The sequence below is a fragment of the Canis lupus genome, chromosome 3 (genome assembly GCF_003254725.2).
Source record: "Canis lupus dingo isolate Sandy chromosome 3, ASM325472v2, whole genome shotgun sequence".
Classification (NCBI taxonomy): Eukaryota; Metazoa; Chordata; class Mammalia; order Carnivora; family Canidae; genus Canis; species Canis lupus.
Window position 1 is genome coordinate 48,954,490 of NC_064245.1, and position 18,883 is coordinate 48,973,372.

The window sequence follows — 18,883 nt, forward strand, 5'->3', positions numbered from 1 at the left end:
GAAACACTTCAAAAGTATTTACTGAGCATCTGTAAGTGCCAAGCATTGTGCTAAGCACTGAGGATGTAGCAGCAAATAAGAGCTCTATCTTCATGGTACTCATTCCACTGGGGGAGACAGATACAAGTCAACCTGAATAAATAAGATACTTATAGAATAAGATAAGTACGAAGTACAAAGGAAACAAAATAATGAAAAGAAAGGAAAACAGGGAACAACGTTAGGTAGTCTTTTTGGATGAGATGATGTCTGAACTGAGATCTGGCAATTTCAAGAGCTGGGAACAGAACTCCAGGGGGAGGAACAGCAAGGACAAAGGCCTAGAGGCAGTAAAGAGCTCGTCATATCAATGCTCTGATTTTCAACCTTGGCTGTCTCTTAGAATCACCTGGACAGCTTCCTAAAAATACTGATGCCCAGGCTTTGTTTTAGTACTAGGTATTTTCTTCTAAGTGCCCCAGGGATTATGAAGTATAGACTGGGTATCATGGTGTTAATGGATCAGAAAGGATGCCTGGATCAACGATGGGGCTGTCACGATGTTCAGGCAAGAAACAATGGTGGCTGGCATGGGAAGGTGGTGGCAGGGACGGGAAGAAGTAGATGGGCTAAGACAACGTTGTAGAGGCAGAAACAACAGAACTTCTGGTAGATTGGATGTGGAGGTAGAGGGGAAGACAGAAATGATGTGTGACATGTCACTCCAAAGCCTTTACAAAGGGGTTGGTGCAATGCAGCTCTGACACCAAGCACCCAAACAAAGGTCAGACTGAGCAGGTTTAGAGCATGGTCCTCCACAAGGCTCCCCTCACTCCAGACACCAGCTCCAGAGCCCCTGGCCACCCACACTTCTTAACCAACTGGCTACCTACTTGGAAGCTTCCAATATCCTTCAGGTTTGATCGTTTGCTAGAAAAACCCACAGAACTCAGGAAAACACTATACTTCATTTTATCATATAAGATACAAATCAAGACCAGCTGAATAAAGAGACACATAGGGCAATGTCTGGGAAGGTCTCAAATTTGAAGCTTCTGTGTCCCTCAGACTGGTCACCCTCCCAGCACATCAATGTGTGTCACCAATCAGGAAGCTCACTCAACCCTGGTGTCCAGAGTTTTTACTGGGGTTTCCTTACATAGGCACAGTCGATTGAATCATTGGCCACAGAGCTAAATTAAATCCCCAGCTCCCCTCCTCCTTCAGGCATCAAGCTGGTATCACCTGGCTCCAAGCCCCAACCATCTAATCACATGCTTGATATTTCTGACAGGGTCAGCCTTTGTCCTGAGTCACCTCTTGAGAGGCCCACCACGATTAACAAAGACACAGATATCACATGGGAGAGTCCATGGATTCATGGACCCCCCTCTCAGGGATGGAGACAAAGAGCAGACAATTCATTATTGGCGTGGGGCCAGTTACGGAGCTAGATGGCGGTGGGCTTCATGAGGGTTGGTCGTGTCTGGAATCAGGAGTGTGGTTCTGCATTGTCAAGTTTGGATTACCCACTGGACTGCCAAGTGGAGATATCAAGTAGGCAGCTGAATAGACAAGACTGGCCTCTGGAGTGAAGTCTGGGCTGCTGAGAAAAGTCTGAGAGTCATCAGCATGCTCATGGTATTCAAAGCCAGCAGACAGGGAGAAATCATCGGGGAAGTTGGCATTAAAAGAGAAGACGATCCAGGTCTAAGCCCCAGAGCAAACCAGTATTTCAAGTGATCTCCACCGACAACTCTGCTATTCCACCTTTATCTGCTCAGACAGTGAGAAATGAAAGCTTGTCCTGAGTGAGACAAGTCCCATCCTTTATATACACAAATGCCTTCAAACACGAAATGTTACCCGAGCAGAGCCAGGAGGTTCTCACAGTGGACATCAGGCTCCAGCTGGTGAGGACCCATGCTGTTCATTAGCTTCTACAACAGACAATAATTTAAGGGGTGGGGGGGGGGCATAATCCAGAGTATTTGAAATAACACTTGGGATATCCCAAAACATATTCCTTTACCCACATAAAAGTATAAAAGGATTTTAAAAAAGAGAGGAGTTTATCATTTCTTTTTTAAAATATTTTATTTATTTATAAACAAATAAAGAGGGAGGCAATCATAAGAGATGCTGACTCCAGGAAACACACTGAGGGTTGCTGGAGGGGAGGATGGGATGGGGGAGGAATGGGGTGATGGGCATGAAGGAGGGCACTGGATTTTATATGCAACTGATGAATCACTATATTCTACCCCTGAAACTAACAATACTGTATTTGTTAACTAAACTGAATTTAAATAAAGAATTTTTAAAAAAGATTTTATTCACTTATTTGAGAGAGAGAGAGAGTGAGAGATGGGGGGTGGGGAGGAGGGCAGAGGCAGAAGGACAGGGACAAGCCTGGATGCCTCCCATGACCCTGAGATCATGACACACACACCCACACACAGTATTATTATATTTGTAAATCCAATAGATAAACTCTCCTTAAGAGCAGTGCCACTTTAAGACCAAGATTATTGGGGTCATTCAAATCCATCCCAAGGGTGGTAATAATTAATAATAAAAAGAGCAGTTAACATTCATGAAGTTCTTATGCCAACTCTCAGGGACATGCTTCCCAGACATTATTTTATCTAATAAATACATTTAATAGTCATTGAATATGTGCATTTAATCTTTATTTAATAATATGGTTGAGATGTATTAAACAAAACTGAAAAATAGAAGAGTTATTACTTTCCCATTCTACTGGTAAAGAAACCGAGGCTTAGAGAGATAAAGTAACTTGCTTCTCTATCAGTCACAAGTTGTCTAGCCAAGGTAAGTTAGTAAGCGACAACGCCAGGATGCTGACCCAGTTCTGTCTGAAGATGAAGGAGTTAGAAGTCTGGGAGTTAAAGGAGGGACAGTCACTGATGTCCTTAAACATGTCCTGGATGCCTGACTGCTTCGTGGATACCGAGTTTTTCCTGATAGAAATCAGTTAGTACAATACTCAATCCTGCGGAGTTCCTTTGCTTTCCTAGCCTGAAGCAGTGAGAAGAATCAAGACTAGTGGTTGTTCAGCAGCACTGAGCTGGCTGTTGGCTTAAGGAAATTCAGCAAGAGCACCATGCCATCAGTGGTTCAAGGTCAGATGAATTTTCTGTTACTTTCCTTCTTTCTCCTCTTCCAATCCTGGAGGCCTGTCTGGATTGGAGGAACCCTCGCACCCCCCCCAACTGTGTACCAGGAACCCATCACAGCTGTCTGTGAATGGGTGAGTGAGCTTGGCCACCAGAAGACAGGTCACTGACTTTGTGCCAACAGCCTTTTGTTTGCCAAACACCAAGACGCCCAAATGTCTAGACCTCAGGACATCAGATTATTCATAAAAACTACCTTTTATTTCTCATTTGTTATTATAAAAATGTCATAAATATAAATATTATTTGTTATAATGAATACTCTCTTAATCATAGCTACAGTAATAAGAACTATCGTTTATTAAATGCGTTCTATGCATCAGGTACAAGTATTTTTATTTAATCTCCACATCACTCATCATAGTAGATATCTTATTTCCCTCTAGAGGCTCAGAAAACTTAAAATCTTGTGTCCAAGGTCACTCCGTGACAGGGCTGGAGCACCCAAATGTATGTCCTTACCCACATAAATTCTGCCTCCAGTGCACTAGGTAGCAATCCCTTAGCTCCAGGCTGAGGTCAGAGGTATATGTTTATCAGTGATATCAGTGTCTGCCATCTACATTCCCGCCTAGCTGCAGGTAATAAAGATCACCCATCTATTTTATTAAACTGAATATATTAACATTATTTGAACAGCCATTATCAGTGCTCTGATACAGAGACAGCCTCAGGGGTTATTGACATGCATAGAGTTCTTTGCCTCTGTGCTAAACCATGCCACATTGACATGCTTTTGTAAATTTAATTTTTTAAAGCTCCTATGCGCGTTTTTATCATTTTTCCACCTCCTTCTTCACTGTTAGGTTGTAAGTAGCCACACACATCTTGTGGATGTCCTTATGACTGCTTCAAGGGCAGCGCTATTGACATTTGGGGTAGATAATTCTTGTTTATGTTGGTGGAGGGGGTTGTCCTGTGTGTCTTATGATATTATCATCTTCTGGATGCCAATAACAGCTCTCCCTTCCTCCCTAGTCATGGCCATAAAAAATGTCCCCAGACATCACCAAATGTCCCCTAGTGAGGGGAGAGGCAAAATCACCCCTAGTTAAGAACCATTATTCTAATAGAACATCCACATCCCACCACACACACACACACACACACACACACACACACTGCACTTCTAATTTGTTCCTTCTCACTGCTACTTAAAGGAAGAATCAGCAAACCAAGCTTACTAGACAGAAACACAAAATTAAATTAAGTAAGCTCTGAGTGATATGGCAAGGAAATCACTGTGAGTAAAAGGTGTGAGCTTTAGCCCATGAAGTTAGTGACATGTATTTTGTTCTGAGACCTATTTTATTTTATCTACATCTTATATTTCCAGCATCTTCTGAAGAGAATAGGTCCTCAGGTAAGTCCCCACATAAAAGAAAATTTTCTATACATGCCACTCTCGTGATCATGCCATGCTCCTGTCATATTACTTGAATACTCAGTCTGCAAAGCAAATTATTATCTATAAATCCCCACTTACCCTACAATAGATAAATTCTATACTTTTTCTTGCCCCTGAATCAATAATTGTATTAATTTTTTAAAAACTAGGAGGTGCCTGGCTGGCTTAGTCAATGGAGCATGTGACTCTTGATCTCAGAGTTGTGAGTTCAAGCCTCACATTGGCTACAGAGATTACTTAAAAATCTTTTTAAAATTATTTTAACTGGTTAAAATGTGACTGTAAGGTATATGATCCCTTCTCATGTATCTGCCCATGCACCTGTAAGAGCTAATACTTCCTTGATTCTTGTTGGCACAGATATCTTTTCCTGTTCAAATTCAGAATCTCAGATAGGCTTGCTTTGAGGATGATGATCTCCACCATTTAGAAACTTGCTGCCAATTGCATTTTCAGCTACTGACAGTGGCATTCCAAAAGAATTGATTTCTCTCTCGTAGGAATGGTCAATTTTTTCCTGCTCTTCAGATGTCATCTTGTAGAAAAATGAAACCACTGGGAGTCATTTATATATGCAGTTGTTTGTACTCTTTAGTTGTCTGGGGTTCCTGACTGGGAAGTCAATCCTTACCAACAATACTGATGGAATTGCTGGGTCACAGGATACCCGCAACTTCAACTTCAAGATACGACACCAGTTTGTTCTCCAAATGGCTAAAGCAATAAAAAATTCCAATAGCAGTGTTTTAGAGGTGAGACTACTTCTTTCACAAAAGGGCATTCATTTATACTAATAATATTTGCAAATACATTGACATTTGACATTCTTTACAATCCATGGAGGATGTTTTACCCCTCCAAAGACTTTGTTGACAGATAGATATGCTTCATGTGGGATGGGACCACTCTGTTGAGGAGATAGCATGTCGGTCAATCAATGATTTGTGAGAAAACTTGACCTTCCCTCTGAGGTCATCCAAATGACCTCCCCTTCTTGCCACTCACTGCTAGTTGAAAAGTGACTTTGGAGGAGATTAACTCTTGAATTTTTCCAGAATTCAAAATCATTTCCTTGAGTCATGACTATACCTATAGTAGAAATGATTGAGTGACCACCAAAGATGAGTGACCGCCTCCGTGGAGTAGAATTGTTTCGGAGAAGTGACTATCCAGTAGGCATGATATTCCCAGGCCCAGCTTCTAGGCAGGACTCATGCTCACCGATGAGATATGAGCAAAAGTGATGTTATCTTGGGAAGCCAAAATGATCAAGAAATATGTGTGTCTTCCACACCACACAAGCTCCCTCCCCACACCATTGGCTGAATGAAAAGAACCTTACATACCTAGTGGAGGGCAGAGCCACAAGAGAGAAGGAGCCTGGATCCTGAATTGCCTCATGGAAAGCTTCCTAAGCAGTTTAGACAGGGAATTGAGAAATATATTTTTATTGTGTTAATCCACTGAGAATTGGTGTTAATCCAATCCAGAAGCTAATACTACCCAAATTAATGCAGCTAAAGTAGACTTTTTATTTGAACAAATTTGAATTCCCCCGTTGTTATAAAGAAATATACATACATATTTGTAGCTCTCAGGTTCACAGATGCAGGAGCCAAGAGCCACACATCTTCATTAAGCCAGCATCTTCTTGGTATTTATTCAAAGGAGCTGAAAACATGTTCACCCAAAAGCACACATGGATGCTTATGGAAGTTTTATTCATAATTGTCAAAACCAGGAAGTGACCAAGGAGTCCTTCAGCTGGCAACTGGATAAGTAAACTGTGGTGCATCTGGACAATGGAAAATTGTTCAGCAATAAAAAGGTATGAGCTATTACTCCATGAAAAGACATGGAGGAAACTTAAGTGCATATCACTAAATGAAAGCAGCCAACCTGAGAAGATCTGTGTACTGCATGATTCCAACTACATGACATTCTGGAAAAGACAAAGCCATGGAGTCAGTAAAAGTATCAGTGGTTTCCAAGGGTTAAGAGGTGGGGAAGGGATAAAAGTCAGAGTGTAATGGATGTTTAGGGCAGTGAAACTACTCTGTATGACACTATAATGGTAGATGAGTGTCATTATACACATGTCCAAACCCACAATGTGTCCAACACCAGGAATGAACCCTAATTTTGGATGATAGTAATATGTCAATGTAGGTTTATCAGCTGTAACAAATGTATCTCTGGTGGAGGAGGCTGATAATAGGGAAGCTATGCATATGTGGGGTAGAGGGTATATGGGAAGGAATTCTCTGTACCTTCCTGTTTTCCAATGAACCTAAAATTGCTTTAAAAAATAAAGCCTGGAGCACCTGGGTGGCTCAGTGGTCAAGTGCCTGCCTTTGGCTCAGGTCATGATCCCAGGGTCCTGGGATTGAGTCCCACATTGTGCTCCCCACAGGGAGCCTGCTTCTCCCTCTGCCTATGTCTCTGCCTCTCTCTGTGTGTCTCTCATGAATAAATAAAATATTTTATTTAAAAATAGATCAATAAATAAATAAACCCTATTTTAGAAAACTGAACTGGGGGAAAAAAGGTTAGATCTTTGGATTTTCTCTTAAACCCCTTTGGACTCAAAGCCATTAGACCATGAGAACAGTGAAACCACTGGTCCAATGCTCAGTACATTATAGACATTTAAATGTCAATTTTCCTCATTTACTCAGTTTCTAATCTCTAAGTGAATGATGCATGCTACTCAGACACTATGCATCATAGAGACATAATCAAATGGAAAGAATATAGTCACCAACCACTTGATCAAAAGTAAGAACAGAAAAAGGAAGCCTGCATGCAGAGAAAGCAAAGAAATTTCTCTAGGCTACAAGTAAGCAGAAACACTGTCTGCTCTCAACTGGTTCTGCTGTTGTCCTTAGGGTATGGTTACTGTAAGAATTTGATATTGTTTTGATCTTTTTAGAATCCTTTTTTTTTTTTTTAAGTAAGCTCCACACCCAGCATGGAGCTCAGCACAAGGCTTGAACTCATGACCCTGAGATCAAGAACTGAGCTGAGATCAAGAGTCAGATGCCTAACCGACTGAGCCACCCCGGTGCCCTTTATAAGAAACCTTTTAAGGAAAGAAGATATACTTTTACATTACCTTATGGATTTTATTTTATGCTCATCACTTTAAAATTGATAGTACAGGTTTCCCAATTTCTCCAAAAACAATTCTTATAAAGATGCCACAGTACTCCCTACTTCTTCTTTAGGGGATGGCTCTATTCCTGACCAATATGCCAGCAGAATAGAGTATGTTTGTTAATCTTTATCATTTTTGCTATATGCAAAAGTAATGCACACACTTTATAAAAATAAATTCAGACAACAGAGAAGTGCAAAAAAAATAGGGGGAAATGGAATCATATTGTACACACAGTTTAGCAACCTGCTTTCTGGACGAGACTATTTATCTTGGGTATCTCTTCATGAATGCCTTTTCCACGGTGGGCACCCTTGATACATTTAAAGACCTGAGATCTGGCTTTAGTGACAGGAGTCAGCAACTGGTATACATCCAGCATTTCTTCAGCACTATCTGCCTCCTGATTCCTGCCCATTTCATGTGAGTGTGGACAGAAGCAGCCAGGCCCAAGGAACTCATCTGTGCAAAGATGCACCCAAAGATGGGTATTCCAACCTTGGGTCACAGCTGGCTGTCCTACAAGGGCTTCTTTGAAGCAGGAACCTGCCAGCCAATACTGCCAGAGAGAAGATGCTAATTATTTGAGCATGGTGGTAACCATTCACATGCAAAAAAGCCATCTATTGTGGAGTTTCTAGCTGTATCACCCAAAGACCTGAGAAGTAAACAGGCAGCAAGACTGAGCCCCAGCCATGGGCAGGATGTACAGGGGTGAAGTTGTCTCCTGCACACACAGTGGTCTTATAACTTTGCTTGCATCACAACAAGTACATACATAGAGGTGATCTCTGCAGCATGCTGAGATGAGATACAAGAGCTGCTCTCAGATCACTATGTTCCATTCCCCCTTCCCTAACATCACTGGGCTTGAGCCAGGAGAATGGCACCCCGTGACAAAGTTGTCTGCTTCAACAGCGACACTGTGTGGCAGGACCAGCAACAGCAGCCAAAAATCCTGGACACTGATTTTCCCATTTTCTCTGCTGGAGATGACAGTAGACAGGAATCATGGAGTACCCCTGCTGGGAGTTATCACAGAAAAGAGGATAGCAGGAAAAGAAAAAATGCATTTTCACTCTAACTAGGACAGGATAATAGAATGATTTAAGTTAAATATTAAAATAAATCTGTATCTCAAACTGATGAATAAGATTGATCACAAAGGCAGCTACTTTTTGTTATGTACCCTCTGACTCAGGAATGTGAGGTGCTTTGCATATGTCAGTTCATTTACTCTTCTCAGCAGAACTTAGAAGATGTGCATTTACTTTCATCATTTAAGGGAACTGTAAGTTAGGAGAAATTAAGGAACTTGCCTATGTTTACATGTGTCAAGATACGGTAAAGTGACTGTTCTGATTTAAAATTGCCTAATCCCCAATCTGTGCTCTCTTCATGATTCCAGAGATACATAAAATAAGCCAATGTCCTGAGAGGGAAGAACAATGTCCCTTATTATATTCTCTGTCCTCTAGTTGTGGAAGGGTCAGGAAAGACCTAAAAGATTCCACAAACCCAAGGATAGCATTCTTACAAATTGAGAATTCCAGTTTGTCACATCACTGGCTCTAGTCCAAACCTTACAAAATACCCACACATTTTCATCCCCAATTTCTCATTGTGACTGGTAGAAATCAATAGTCAAATGTATCAACGGACAGTATTCTTCTTACAATTATGTCATACAAATTTCCTAGGCAATATGCCCAACTTGGTTTAATTTATTTTTATAAATAAGATTATTACAGTTTGGTCTTCAGGAGCTTTGACAAGATTGAAGGTATATTCATCTGGGATTATGTGGTTGCAAAGAAGAAAACACACAAAACTAGTTCGTATAAGGTTGTGAATTTGCTGTATAAAATAATATTTTCTAAATTGTCCATAGCAGCTTTATTCACAATAGCCAAGAAGAAGAAACACCCTAAATGTCCATCAGTGGATGAATAGGTAAACAAAGTGTGGTCTATACATACAATGAAATAATACTGAGTTTTAAAATAGAAAGGAATTCTGACACATGCTATGACATGGATGAACCTTGAGGACACAATGCTAAGCCACATAGGCCAGTCATAAAGACAAATACCATATGATTCCACTTATATGAGCTACCTGGCATCATCTAATTCATAGAGGCAGAAAGTAGGAAGATGGTGGCCAGGGGCTGGGGGAAAGAAAATGGGGAACTAGTGTTTCACAGCTGCAGAGTTGGGGAGATGAAAACATTCTGAAGATGGATGGTGTTGACCGTTACACAACAATGTGAATGTACTTAATGTCACTGAACTGAATGCCTAAAAATGGTTAAGATAGTAAAAATTTATGTTATGTATATTTGCCACAATAAAAAAAAAAAGCTGGATATGAGCTGCAGAGAGCAGCCAGCCTGGAGGCGTGATGTGGGGAGGACAGGAGTGGGGCAGAGGATGGCTGTTATTGGGCAGTTAGATAGGGCGCCCCAGGAGGAGCCTCATGGAAACCCAACTGCACATCCCAATGGGTCAGGAGAGTGTATGGCCCTCGGTTGGAGATGGCAGGACAGGGCAGTCCAGCAAGATATCATTCATATAGGTGGACAAAACATTAAACCATATTCTACGTTCCCGTAGGAACCATGTGTGTATAATAAACACACAGAAAAAGATCTGTAAGCATACCACTAACTGCGGTATCTTTGAGAAAAGCAAAGGAGACTTTTAGCTTTCCCTGAATGTTTGGGTCTTTTAATGTCAAGAGTATATTTGTGGATTTATGCAAGTATGTATTTAATATAAGAATAACAAGCTTAAATGATAAAAGGATGGTCTGCTAGTTTCTTTGTTTTAACCATATATGTTAACCAAAATAGCAGTGTCTATTTTGTTTGACAATGTTCACCAAAGACTTTAGGTACCATCTTGGTGCAAGCTCTAACAATTTTCATAGAATTCTAAAAAATTTTCCCTCAGGGACATCACCTTGAGTTGTCCCTGGGGAATGGACGATGCAGGAAAGTTGCTGCTGCAGCTCCCCCTTCGCCGCCCCCTTAACCACCCCCTACCAATACTTGGCATTTGAAGTGCACATACCGAGCAAGCCAGCCTTCTCTGCTCCACCGCCCTGTCCATGCTAAGGCTAAGCAGCTTATCTCTGCCACTCTTGACCTCTCTCTTACTGTGTTTGAAATGTTTTGTGCAACTGGGAGTAAAACAGACTTCAGTGCTTCCTCGGCCACTTGTTCACTGCTCAGAACTGGCATTTTACTTAAAACTCTGTGCTTCCCTATCTGAGTTTCAAAACCAGTGACAATAATAGCGGCTGGTATCACTGGATTGTTGCAAAACCTGATGGAGAATACAGGGATTTAAGATCGTCTACATGAAAACCGGTAGAAAGGGATATTTGTCTTGGGAAACTACTAAAGATTAGCAGCAAACAGACGGTGGCTTGGGCACAACACTTGTTTCCCCAACGAAACTGCAAGGCTGCCCAGGGGATTGTCTGCTGTTTCTCCCACAAAGCTTTCAGACTTGTCTTCATTGCTTATCTCACTTTGGTGTGCCATGAAATGCTCGTCCCAGCAGATGGCACAAGAGAACTGAGTCAGGCAAAAGCAGCCTGCGCATTTCAATATGCATGGTGAACCAAGTTAAAGCACGCACGCCTTCCTGTGCCTCTGAAAAATAGCTCTAGACATTGACTTCACAATAGTTATTGAACTTTCCTAGTTGGGTCTGGAAGTCATCAGGATGACCACTGCATCAAAAAAACTGTCCCTAAGATTCCTTTATTCAAGAATATTCATTCCCTGAGCACCCCTCAAAGTACTGGAGACACAGAGATGGTTACAAAATATACCCTGCCTCGGGCACCTGGGTGGTGCAATCGCTTAAGCACCTGACTCTTGGTTTTGGCTCAGGTCGCGCTCTCAGGGTCGTGAGATCAAGTCCGACATGGGGCTCCACTCCCAGTCCACAGTCTGCTTAAGACTCTCCCCGTGCCCTGAATAAATAAATAAATCTTTTAAAAAAATGTATATTCCCTGCCTGCAGGGAGTTCACAGTCTGACTAAAACCCAGCAAGGAGACGACAGTTTGCTTTTTGCCAGGCAAAATAATGACAACAATTGCCTGAATGTGACAGGATGGGTTCAGGTTGTCCATGTTAGCCATCCTATCTGCTGTAGCCATTCAGTCTGACCCAACTGACTCAAGCCCAGCTCATCATCTCTGGCCCAGGTTACCCCAGAGACCTACTAAGAGAACTCCCCTCTAGTTTTATTTATTTCAAATTCATTCTCAGGATAATCATTCTTAAATGCAAATATCATTATAATATGTATACCACCTACTTTAAAAGATTTAACAGCTCTTCACTGACCTCATAATAACACTCCTATCCTTAAACTTACTTAAAAGGCCTTTCAAGATCTGACCTCTGCTTTTTTTCTCCCCCTTTTTCCTGCAATCTATACATTAACCCAAGAGATATACTTTCAATTTCCCAAATGCTTTTTATCCCCTGCTGGTCTTTGTCCAAGTTGTCTTTCTCTCTACCTAGAACATCTTAAACTAAAACCCATCCCTTCTTACCAGCTGTTCTCCTTAATCTGGCTTACTAGTATATAAACCTCAAGTTTGAGATTAGATGTTATTTCCCTTGTAAAACTATCTCTTATGGTTCAAGACTGGATGGGATAAACCTCCTGGGACCCCCTCACTACCTCCATCTTCCTAGAATTTACCATATGTCTTCATACTAGGTCTGCCTACCTTCCCCATCTACTGAAGCTCCTTGAGGACAAGACTATTCCCTCTTGCTCAACAATGTATCCCTACACACACAGTTCTTGGGACAGAGCAGCACTCAATCAAAATTCACTGAGTACATGAAATCATAAAACACAAATGATACCATTCAAGAAATCTTAAGACCTTTGGTGCATGAGCAGTTCTTCTGGTGTATGTCAGCCATGATTCCTTTTCCCCAAGAAGTTGTCAACCACACATGCTCAGATAACACAATGGGCTGAGACATGGAGGTCACCTTATCAATCTTTTCATCCATGGCAAAGAAGTTTTATAAACTAAAAAAAAAAAAAAATCATTTTTGATTTTTCACAGTGTCTTATTATGTCATCCCAAGAAGTTAAAATGCAAAATTTTTAATGCAGGTATCTTTCTCAGAGTTTCCAACAAGTTTAAGGAAACAAACAAGGAATATGGTAAGGCATATAGGAGACAAGCAAAGGTGAGAAATGGTCAACACCCCCAGGCGTGTTGACACAGGAGCAGGAAATAATATTAGTAGAGCCCAATGAGAGCAGGAACCCTGAAGGAAGAGCCATTTGGTGGAGTTGTGCTTATGGAAGGAGGCAACTATAGCCACGGGACACCAAAGCAGGAAGAAGCATGGAAGAAATTTTCAGACCTCTCTTCATCTCACCCTCCAGGCTCCTCCCTTGTGCCTCCCCTGGGCTGAACCTGAAAGCCAACTGATGAGGGAACCTGGCTGCCCCAGTCCATGGGACTCAGCACAGAGGCCATGAATCCAGGGGAAACCAAAGAATAACCGCATCCTTACCTAAAACCACATCCATGAGAGCAGAACTGTATCGTCTCTCTGTCCTTGGAAAAACGGAATTAAACATAAACTGGAGAGATTTTGTGGCTTTTTAAATTACTCCTTTAAATACAAAAAAGAAATCCAGAAATTAATATAATAGACACTCACATTCTACAACCCAAATGTATCACATTAACTTTTTATCATGACTGCTTCAAGAGTGGTTCTCTTAAGGAAAATAAAAGTGCAGCTAAAGTTAGGAGCACCCACTTACCTTCCTCCCATCCCATCCACTCCTATCTTCTCCTGAGATAACCACGAAATTGATGTGTATTCCTCCACTCACAATTCTGCTACATATTCTTATATTCATAAACAATAAATACCATTGTTTTGCGTCTTTTTGTATTTTGCAAAGTGGTCCCAAAGGATGTGTATCCTTTTGAATCTCATTTGGTACACCCAGTACAATGTTTCTGAGATGCCTGTAGATACACACAGATCTAGTCAGTTTGTTTTGACTTCTATGTGGTTTCTCATCCTATGAATTTTTACATTTTTTGTGATTACCAATAGATTCGAATTTATTTCCACCATCCTTATTTTGCATTTTTTTTTCTATTTATGCTTTTTCCTTTCCTACCCTTTTTTGGTGGAAAAGGAGCATCATGTTGTCTTTATTATCTATTTCCTCTAACCATCTAAGAAATTACAGATTCTGTCTATTTTCTTTTAATTTAGCTTAAATCATTAAAATCTATGGTTGCCATAAAGAAAATATTAGAGGAGCACCTGGGTGGCTCAGCCAATTGAGTGTCTGCCTTCCGCTCAGATCGTGGTCCCAGAGTCCTGGGATGGAGCCCTGTGTCAGGCTCCTTGTTCAGCGGGGAGCCTGCTTCTCTCTTTCCCTCTACCTGCCACTCCCCCTGCTTATGCTCTGTCTCTCTCCATCAAATAAATAAATAAAATCTTTTTTTAAAGTAAAATATTAAAATGTTTTAACTGTGGATCATCCTCTCATCTTTCATGTTATTATTGTCTAAAATTTTAGTTCCACATCTTTAACCACAAAATATAATCATTTAAAGTTTTATTTTTAGTCAAATTTTATTTAGATTTGCTCACACTTACTAATTGCTTTGTTCAACTTTGTATTCTTGCATCTCAGTCCTTTCTTCTGAACTATATTTTCTTCTCCTTGAAGCACATCCTTTAGTGGCTCTTTCAGCAAGAAACGGTGAGTGATCATTTTCATTATTAGCTAATATTTTGGAAGCACCTGGCTGGCTCTGTCAATGGAGCACATGACTCTTGATCTCAGGGTCATAAGTCTGAGCCCCACATTGGACATAAAGATTAAATAAAATTAAAAAATTAATCTTTATCTAAGTATTTTTATTTTTTCAATTTTTTTATTTGGCCTTCACCCCTGAAAAATAGTTTAGAGAGGATAAAAATCACTGAAGATTGAAGGTTGCATTCCTTAAGCAGCTTGAAAATAATCCTATTGTCTCTGGACTCAACTGTTGCTCATGAGAACTCTGCTGCCATGACATCATCTCACTGTAGGCAATCTATTTCATCTCTCTGGTTCCTCATTTATTTTTTGTTTGTGTTTGCATTTTTTAATGTTCAAAAATAGTTTCAATTTTAAAGAAAATTTGCAAAATAAAAATAGTTCAAGAATATTCATATACCATCTACCTAAATTCACCAACTATTAACCTCTTACTCCTTTTGCTTTATTTGTTCTCTCTCTCTACACACACACACACACACACACACACACACATTTTTTTCCAAATCACTTGAAGATAAGTCATGCATATCATGCTCTTTACTGCTAAATACTTGAGTGTACATTTCCCTAGACATTCTATTGCATAGCCCACAGTACAGTTATCAACTTTAGTAAATTAAAGAATGATACATTGTATTTAATCTTTCATCCTTATTCTGATTTTTTCAATTGATCCAATAATGTTCTTTTTAGCATCCTCTCCCCTACCCCCAAAGTACACAATCCAAGCTAGTCTTAGGTATTGATTTAGCTGTCATATATCTTTAGCCCCTTCATGACTCTACACTCTTTATACAGCTTTTCTCTGTCTTTTATGACACTTACCATTTTATTACAGCCCCTTCCCAGTGTTTAAATAGAATATTCCTCATTTTTAGTTTCTCAAGTTTATCTCCATTAGATTCAGATGATACATCCTTGCCTGGGAATATCACATCAGTGATGTATCCTCTCAGAGTATAACATTTGGAGGTTCATTTCTACTCTAAAGAAAGGAAGGTTTTTCTCTTTCTTCATTATGTTACTAAAATTGGCAATAAATACAAATTGATTTTATATTAACTGTGATCTTTGTAATTTCACAATTTGAAGGTCATGTTTTTTAAAGATTTTATTTATTTATTCATGAGAGACACAGAGAGGCAGAGACATAGGCAGAGGGAGGCTGCAGGGAGCCTGATGTGGGACTTGATCCCAGGACCCTAGGATTATGTCCTGAGCCAAAGGCAGACACTCAACCACTGAGCCACCCAGGTGCCCCTGAAGGTTCATATTTAGACACTGTTTTCATTAAGCTAGACCCAAAGAAAGGTGTAAGAAAAAGCCAATTTGATTCTTCTTTCAGTCCCTTCAGACCTTCTCTGCAATTCCTTCCCCATTCCAATATGAAATCTCAGATAATAACCTAACAATTACATAATTTTGGGCTAGTCCAATATAAATTCAAAACTGTAAAGTTATTCCAATTCACATCTTCCCCTCTGCAGCTCAGAAAGCAATCTTTAGCTACATTTAATGGAAGTGCAGCCCTGTCCCAATATTGCAGCCACAACTTACCGTTCTGCTACCAGGCAAGAGTGGCTCTACCACGGACTCTTGATGTTAGAATTTTCAGGAATGAGTCATAGACCTTCCCTAGGATCCTCCAATACAGGAAACACATATTGGGCTGGCCAAGCAGCACCACTAAGTCACTTTCTCTTAGCCTGAAATGAGGGCAAAGCATCCTCCTGCTCCTCCTCCACGATGGTCATGAAAACATAGCATATCAGTAACTCTCTTGACAACTCCCTTCTAAGGCTCTCTTCAGAGATGAACTCTCTTCATCTTTACTGTCTTATGTAGGTCAAAAGCAGGCAACTGACTCATCATCAGACCAGTTTTGCAATCTATCAGTGTGTCTTGCATTTGTGACCAAGAAGCTAACTTTTAAATCTAGGTCATAGTTGTCTCCTGTTGAATTGTTCTCAATCTTTTGGTCCAGCTAAAACTAAAAAGAATCTCATTTTCACATGCAGTTAGACATGTCTTTTCTTTTGGAAAAGTCTCTGTCATTCTCTTTTTTAAATACTGCTTTTTCCTAGTCTCTTTTCTCTTCTCCCTTTCTGGAATTCCAATTGGACTTGTGTTGGTCTGTCTCATTCCATAGGCATTCTACTCCCACCTCGAAAACTGTCTTTCATTTTTCCCATCTCATAATCTTTCTGTGGCATTCTAGTAATTTCCTCAGAACAGACTTCCAGTTTCCTAATTATCTCATCAGACCTGTATAGCCTGCTCTTTATCCCATCCACAGAGGGTTTTTCTACTTTCAATGATTATTTTTCATTGTTAAAAGTTTAATTTGCAGGCACCTGGATGGCTCAGTGGTTGAGTGTCTGCCTTTGGCTCAGGTCGTGATCCTGGGGTCCTGAGATCAAGTCCCACATCAGGCTCCCTGCAGGAACCCTGTTTCTCCCTCTGCCTATGTTTCTGCCTCTTTCTGTGTGTCTTTCATGAATAAGTAAATAAAATCTTTTTTAAAGAAAAGTTTAATTTGCTTATTTTCCAAATATATCTTTTCTTATAGTATCCCCTTCTTCCACCATGATTCCCTTCTCTAAAATCTTTTTTTTTAAGATTTTATTTATTTATGAGAGACACAGAATGAGAGGCAGAGACATAGGCAGAAGGAGAAGCAGTCTCCATGCAGGGAACCCAATGTGGGACTTGATCCCAGATCCCAGGATCGCACCCTGAGCCGAAGGCAGATGCTCAACCACTGAGCCACCCAGGCATCCCTCTTTTTTCTAAAATCTGATTGTTTTACAGATTTTCATTTTGTTATGTCACTCACATCGTTATACAGCTTCATGTCCTTAAGGTCCTAATCCTTCCTTGTGTTGTGTTTGTCTCATTCCTAATGGTGGATGGTTTCCTTACATGAACAGTTTTTTTATTATTTTTTTTTTAAATTTTTTTTTAATTTTTATTTATTTATGATAGTCACAGAGACAGAGAGAGAGAGAGAGAGAGAGAGAGAGAGAGGCAGAGACACAGGCAGAGGGAGAAGCAGGCTCCATGCACCGGGAGCCCGATGTGGGATTCGATCTGGGGTCTCCAGGATCGCGCCCTGGGCCAAAGGCAGGCGCCAAACCGCTGCGCCACCCAGGGATCCCAGTTTTTTTATTATTATTATTATTTGAGAGAGAGAGGGTGTGGGTGTGTTTGTGGGGGGGGAGGGTTAAAAGGAGAGGGAGAGAGAGAATCCTCAAGCAGACTCCCCACTGAGCGTGGACCCCACCACCACAGGACTTGATCCGAGAACCCTGAGATCATGACCTGAGCCAAAATCAAGAATTGGTAACTTAATCAACTGAGCCACCCAGGCACCCCATGACCTGTTATTTTTTTTTATCATGACTTAATACTTACTGGAGATCTCATGCACCTTAGGTTAAGAAAGTATCCCTTTAGAGTAGTTTTGTATTTGCTTCTACTGGGTACTTTAGAGAGTTCATCTGTCTGAAGCTATCCATCTATAATGCAGTTAACAAAACATTTGCACTCAACATTCACTACGGCACAAGAATGTAGTTTCAGTCCAAAAGAGATTTTTTTTTTACCCAAAACATCAGGCCGAGACAAGCTTTCTTACTGATTTCCTGGGATACTAAGAAGAATTTTCTAATCCCTTTTTTTGGAGAAAGGGTTCATTCCTTGCAATCTGGTTATATGCAGGATGTTCAGTTTCAGTTCTTTGTTTCACATGCTTCCTGCCACTACAGACCCACGTTCCAGAGCTCATACCAAAAACTGATCTTCCCTACATCACTGTTGCATTAGCTGGTGCATTTATTTATTGCTCTCCATGTGAGTTCTCTGCAGTTTTGTCATCTGGGAATCTTACTTTTTCTTTGAGTTTGGCTATGTTTTTATTTTTCCAGATGTTTTGTTTTCAAATTTTCAATAATTTAAAAAGAATAATAGCAAGCTCAGTATCTGTATACCCATCACCGAGATTCACCTCTAATTAAGGAGAGAAAAAGAATGAGCTTGGCTTCCTCTTTACTGAAGTCCCTGTTCAACTCCTTGGTTGGCTTTTTCTACTGAATACAATTCATTTGTCATGTTAGGCGTGTGGCATAGAACTTTCTCCACTCCATAATATGTATGTTCACTCTCTTAATGCTGCCTTTGGATAAGTAGGAAAATCTTAATTAATGTGGTTAGATTTACCAACATATGGGCAGCTCAGGTGGCTCAGCAGTTTAGCGCCACCTTCAGCCCAGGGTGTGATCCTGGAGACC

General features: G+C 40.5%; 1 long non-coding RNA gene across 2 annotated transcripts; it reads right to left on the reverse strand.

Moving 5' to 3' along the window:
* Positions 1–2,655: 2,655 nt before the first annotated feature.
* Positions 2,656–16,416, reverse strand: LOC112653837 (uncharacterized). Of its 2 annotated transcripts, XR_007409861.1 has the most exons (6): positions 16,152–16,416; positions 13,313–13,414; positions 12,664–12,815; positions 6,169–11,731; positions 5,934–5,998; positions 2,656–5,301 (listed from the first exon to the last, which is right to left on the reverse strand). It is a non-coding gene; the product is annotated as an uncharacterized LOC112653837 (long non-coding RNA). The 2 variants fall into 2 exon arrangements; XR_004814694.2 differs by having other exon boundaries at positions 5,934–11,731.
* Positions 16,417–18,883: the final 2,467 nt, after the last annotated feature.